General features: G+C 38.5%; 1 long non-coding RNA gene across 1 annotated transcript; it reads right to left on the bottom strand.

Moving 5' to 3' along the window:
* Window positions 1–453: 453 nt before the first annotated feature.
* Window positions 454–5,295, bottom strand: LOC140610161 (uncharacterized). The gene is made up of 3 exons (XR_012011935.1): window positions 5,152–5,295; window positions 4,340–4,525; window positions 454–1,129 (listed from the first exon to the last, which is right to left on the bottom strand). It is a non-coding gene; the product is annotated as an uncharacterized lncRNA (long non-coding RNA).
* Between the last annotated feature and the right edge of the window lie 1,004 nt (window positions 5,296–6,299).

Below are 6,299 nucleotides of genomic sequence, written 5' to 3'. Positions count from 1 at the left end.
TGTGTATATGAATACAGCGAGCTGCACTTTCCCCATACGATCATGGTTGTTAACATTCTACCCATTTTAAGTGAGCAAATTTGAATAAAATGGCTGCGTAATACATTCTGTGTTAACATCAGCTATTTAAAGAGCCCAAGGATTAAAAGTTAATTCCATCCTTTTAATTCAAGGGACATATAAATGGCATTATGGGTAGAGCCAACCCTTCTTTTATCAGTCCTTTCATGCTGCCTCCTCACTAATTCTTGGTTGTTCAAATGCTACCTACATAATAAAAGCCTTGAGTTAATTTACTAAGATTTTACACCAGTGCAAATGAAAGAAAGGAAAGTGCTAAACAAGGCAATTAGCACTCTGTTTAGTGCACTCCCAAAATAAATGTAGGCAATTTACAATTTGGCAAATGGCACTCTATCCAGATCCAACTCATTTATGCCTAAGGGGGTGGTACAGTTCATTAGGGGGAAAAAGTGTTTATATATATTATGCTATTGAGGCCCAACCCATTTTGTACTCCAGCAACAGATGCGACTCCTCCTGAGGTTTATTAGTGTTTCTTGCAGAAAAATGCCAAACTATTATGCTTTCAAATAAATGGTCCAAAAAGAATGCCTTTTACTATTGAGTATTAGTAGCTAGCTTTACAAGATGGGGGTGTAGAAGTGTGTGTCGGGGATAGTTTGCAAGACCTATAGTCATGGGTTGGAGCCTCTTTTGTGGCTCTCGAAGCATGCATTTCCACTCGGATTCCAGTTGCTGAGATCCGCTGGAACTGTTCATTTGAAGTACTCCTGACTGTTTCTTAATTGACAGGAAGGTTGCTCCAAGCCTTTCATGTTTATTCTTGTAAGCCTCTTATTAGTGCAAAAATAATAGATGTTGTTAATGCAGAATCACAACCAACATTAATATTTAAGATGCTAGAATGATAAAGGTTAAACATGTGTTTATATTGCTTTTGAACAAAGAGCTTTACAAAATAGTTCAGAAACATAACGTTGGGCCAAATTTGGAATCACTGTGCCCGATCTGAGTTTCTCATTCTCTGAGATTTACTTTTTATTTTAGGATGATGAAGTTCTTGTGCTTCACTTTTGCTAAGTACTGTCATCTGGAATTTGGATTCCTGCGAGAAAGAAAATATGAAAATTAATATCTGAGCAAGGAAGCCCTGGTAAAATCCCCTAACCTCCCTTGTATTTTTTTTATTTCTGAGTCTATAGCTCCACTCAGCTTAAAAAAGAAAGAAAGAAAGAAAGAAAGAAAGAAAGAACGAAAGAAAGAAAGGTAAAAGCATTCTTTTGTGCCCTCTAGCTGCTGAAAGCACAAATGGAAAATAAAATTCTCTGATGATTAAATTTACCTCATCTGGCTTGCGAGGGGTTTGGGGGGGGTGGAGGGAGTGGGCAGCCCCATTATCCCTAGGAACTAAAGTTTTTCTTTATAAAAATATACCCAAATAAGTTTACCTTCTTGAATTAATTGTGCTTTTATTATCACCAGACAAAAGCAGATTGATAATTCAGGAGGGACTCTCAGAAAATTATACTGGTATGTCACTTCTCTCAAGCAGCTGATTAATATGACACACACATTTTGGACTATATGTTGCTTTGAGTGTTGGTTACTGATTTTAATTCTATTTCTAAAGGAAGCTGAGTAAAGATTACAATCCAAAGTGACTTCGGTTTATTTGTTTTAGGGATAGTGCAATGGTTTATAGAAATAATGACAAAGCTAGGATGTCCATGCATGTTTATGAGAGTGAGCAGTGTGTGTACTTCATTTGTATGTACTCTTCCACTTTCAGGGCTTTTTTTTTTTTTTTTTTTTTTTTACAGGAGAATGCTATCAAAATTAATCTTTAATAAAATGTTGAATTTGTCGATGGAAGTCCTGAGAGCAGCTCAGGTTGCAACCCTTTAACTCTGAGCTCCATTTCAGATGTAAAAGTCAGCACCACATGTGGCTACCTGGCCACTGAAGAACATTTTGTATAGGTGGAATCAATGGCATATTTGTGGGATGATTTCACAAAGGAAAGACCTGAATGCCCAATTTCTTGCAGAATTCATTCATTTGCCTCCCATTCATTTGCAGGGAGGCAAAGCCTTGCAGCCTGGGACATGCATGCCGCACAGAATTGTGTAAAAGTGAAAAAGGCAAATAGTTTGAAATTTGCAGACTTCAGAAAAACAAAACAACCCTCTAATTTTCCTAAGAAAAAAGGTTTCCTAGGTGCCCTACACTTTTCAGTGTGTTTTGTAGAATGCTTGAGCACGGGGAAGGAGCGGATGGGGTGGGAGAGAGCTATTTAATGATTCAAGGAAATAGACAAGAATATTTTTTTCCTCCCAGAAGTGAATGCACGGCTCAGAGGACTTGGCTGATGAGTCTCAGAGCCATCCCAGTCATTCCCAATACAGTGGAAAGTTCACCATACAGGGCTCAGTCTCAACAGATGTTCTAAGTGGCGCCTCCTGAGTCGCTCTTGTGTGGTAGAGAAATACAGAAATCAAGCTAAATCAAATTAGTCAGCAGAGTAAGAAAATAAAGGTCAGGTCCACCAGCATCTGAGTAAACAGCCTATGCCAATATGGCCATCTTCAGGCAGGAACTAATTAAGGGCTGATTGTCCTTCTCGGCGAAACCTCAAAAATGCATGGCGCTGAATTATTAAAAACAACACACACACAAAAATAATACAACTCCCCTTCCCCCCAACACCCACTCTGCAGTGTGCCAGATGAAAAGATCGGGAGCCATAATATCCAACGGAATTGTGTCTCTTGGATAGACATATTCCCTAAATCCCCAGCTCTCTTTGTTTTGATTACAATTTTTCTTCCTTTAAGGGAGCAGAAAGTATGCTCACGGACTGTCTTGTGTTACAGCTCCTTTACCTTTGTCTGCCTATCTCAGCTGGTATTTAATTGGTCAGCAATAGGAGGGAAGTCTCCTTTGAGGTAATGAATATTGACTGTTTATGTTGAAATGTCACTGTGAAAAGAAAGCCCATCACCAAAAAGGGAGAACCCAGTGTGAGAGTCTCCGACACAAAAGAGACGCGACTGGAATGAAGGCATTGAAAAGCAAAGCAGCTGAAATTCAAAGAACAGATGAAACAGAAATGGCCTACATGTGTGGGAATTTTAAGCTAGCCGTTGACAGGTGAAAAAGTCATTATTTTACCTGTTATAACCAAATGTAATTGTGTGTTTTTCCAAAAATGACACCAAGGCCATGGCTCGTAGAAGTGTTTTAATTGAGAAGCCATCCTCATCTCTTATGAATAATTTTCGTTCCACAAAGGTAATGGGGCAAACCTAACAGTTAATAATTACATGGATTCCAAATAGCAGAAAAAAGGATGAAGAGAGGGAGTGATTTGGCAGGGGGTAGTGCTCTCCTGAAATGGTTGGGTCCTGCCTTTTCAAACGAACCTGCTGAATCTGAAAAGTTTGGGACATGGCTATTCTAGATTTTCAGGTTAAAGAGAAGGGGGGAGTGGTGACAGGCCAGGAGAGTCTGCTGATTCATTCAGACAGGGTTGAAAACATGACCATTTAATAGTTTGGGACGTAACTTTTGGCGTGTCTCTGATTCAGGGGGTGGCCCTGAGCTGACAGGGTAACTAACCCTTTCAGCCCTGGCTGAGAGCTTGTATATTGAAGTTGGGTTTTGCTGGGAGCTTTGGCTTTATTCAGCCACAACAGATTTTATGGGATTGCGTGAATCGAATTTTCCATTCTTATATTTCTCCCAAATGGTGACTGGCCGGATGAGTAATATCAGAAAAAGACAGCAAACAGAGAATAAGTGTTGGAAATGCGTAGGAAGTTTGAACGTTGCCAAGTGTTTAAAAGCTAGGACTTCTCTCCACCCCCTTTGGGTTTCAGGACCATTTTGTGATGGCCACAGTATTATATTTCTTGCCTTTTTACTGTGTAAAAGAAGGGAAAAGAAACAAAGAGATAACTATATAGCTATTGAGTCACACTCATGGGAAAAAGAAAAAGGCTGAAGAACCCAGATAAACAGAAAACTAGAGTTTCTGGTCCTCATGAATAGGCAGTTGTATTTACAGTGTGGCTTTACTGTTCACATATTTAAAGTTCACATATTTGAACTTTCTCATAATTGGGACCCCATCATCACAAATTTCTGAGGCAAGAGCTCATTACCTTTCTGTTTGGATCACTCCCAAATGCAGAGAGGGTTCTCTGTTTTTATTGTCCAACCATCCAATTATGTTTTTTTTTTAAGCCCAATAAATAAAAGATGACATCTGAGTCCCACCCGGCGTCATGCTTGAACCCTAACCTGTGACACTCACCTAACTCGAACTAACAAGATGCACGCCCCACGAAGAGCGATACTTCTTCATTAGCAAGATCCATTTCACCTTTAAAAACCCTTGGCTTCCCGTTTGCTTTAAGCGAGATTGAGACATCTTACGTCTCTCAATGGCATTTAGGAGGCCTCCAAGACAAAAAAGGAAGTCATTACATCTCCCGTTCACCTGCAAAGAAGATGTCATTAAAAGAGGAAGCAAAATGAAACCCTGTCAACTTGTTAGGGCCCAAAAGGTAATTCCGCCATCAAATATGGAGTGGGAGGGGATGGGGGGATGATACAGAATCCTATTATTACTGACACGGAGGAACCTAGTGGTGTCAAAGGTGTCCGGTGCCAGAAAAGTTCAGGTGTTGCTAAATTCATTAATGTGTCAGTTTGAAAAGATGTGATGTCATTCCAGTTGTCTGTAGGGATGAAAACTGGAATCTACTTGCTCCTATCACTACACTATCATCTTAATTCTGTTCGCTCTGCACCTGATTTGCCATCTGTAAGGGGTTAAGGGCCATGGGCAATGACTCCTTAAAAGGCTACTAATATTTGACATATATCATTTTAATCTGCCCTCCCACCACCACTCTCCTCCACTAAAAAAAAAAAAAAAAAAAAAAAAAAAAAAAAAAAAAGAAGAAGAAAAAAATGTTACATCAATTCTCCTTGTTTGTTATAGTTTGCTTACCAGACTTTTGCTAATAAGGGGAGTAGAGGGACAGTGAATCTCTTCTGCTCTTTTATTTATTTTTCTTATTAAATATAAATACACTTACTTTACTTCGTAAGGTTACATACCTCCAGATAACCATGATACATTTTGGCAGGAATTTGGTATTTAAATCTCCAGGCATTAGAAAGGTTCTCACTTTCTTCATTTATGAATATTTTCTTCAAATTTTATTTCAATAGTTTCTTTTGAAGATGTGAAGGGACATCATGGAGGGTGCCTTAATAAACAGGATATAAATGAATGCTGTGCATTTGATGTGATAAAAAATATTTATTTGGCAACTTGCATCGGAAAGTATTTAGGTGGTTATAGTATAGAAAGCAAAATATAGAATAAATTATTGTGTTGAGTAAAACCTGCCACATTTAATATTGATATATTATCAGAAGAGATAACACCCATTTTTCTAAAGATATGTGTTACCCATGATGGTTTTAAAGACAGACCACATTGTCATAATCTAATTTTTTAAAATTTGAAATACCATACTGGGTTGATCAAGTTTCAATGAATTGCATGGATTATTTCAAAAAAGTGAAATCACCAATTTTCATACCTTGGCTCAAAGCAATATTTATCTGCTTAATTTGCTTTTTGAAGGATGAGGTAGAATTTTTTGCAGTTTTCTTCCAGAAAACTTCAGCAATTAAATGATGAGAAAGTGACAAAATGCTCTTCCTAGCTACCCTCCCAGTGTCATTTCTATTAAAACCACTTGAGTGCCATCCCGGTTTGGGTTCTTCCACTCATTGCCATTTATTTTATTTATATAGAGGTAGAGCTTAGGAGACATGCTACCTTGTTACTCTCATACTCTCCCCACTAATAAAGAACATTGTTATGTTTGAACATTGTTTCCCATTTCATGCATGGGAAAATAATGTGGTCCTTCTTTACATAAGTTTGTTGGTCCACATTGCTGGCAAATGTAAACCTGGTTGATGCACTTCGTGTGAGTGCAAATTTTGTGCCTGAACTTCCCCCACCCACCTCCACCGCTCTGTCTTACCATCTATCTCCTTTGCAGAAAACAGAAACTTTCTTAAAGCACAGGGAATAATCCATCTGCAAATGAGATCTAGCTGGTATGCATTACACCTTTCTCCAAAGGACTCCATGAAAAACCAAAAGATCTTCCTCAGGCCATTGAGCCCCCTTTAAAATTTAAAAGAGCACTCTGTTAGTTCTGAAATACGAAAACTTTTATTTGAAA

Source organism: Canis lupus, chromosome 2 (genome assembly GCF_048164855.1).
Source record: "Canis lupus baileyi chromosome 2, mCanLup2.hap1, whole genome shotgun sequence".
Lineage (NCBI taxonomy): Eukaryota > Metazoa > Chordata > Mammalia > Carnivora > Canidae > Canis > Canis lupus.
Note: the sequence above shows the minus strand (reverse complement) of the source record. Positions and strands in the feature narration are given on the sequence as shown.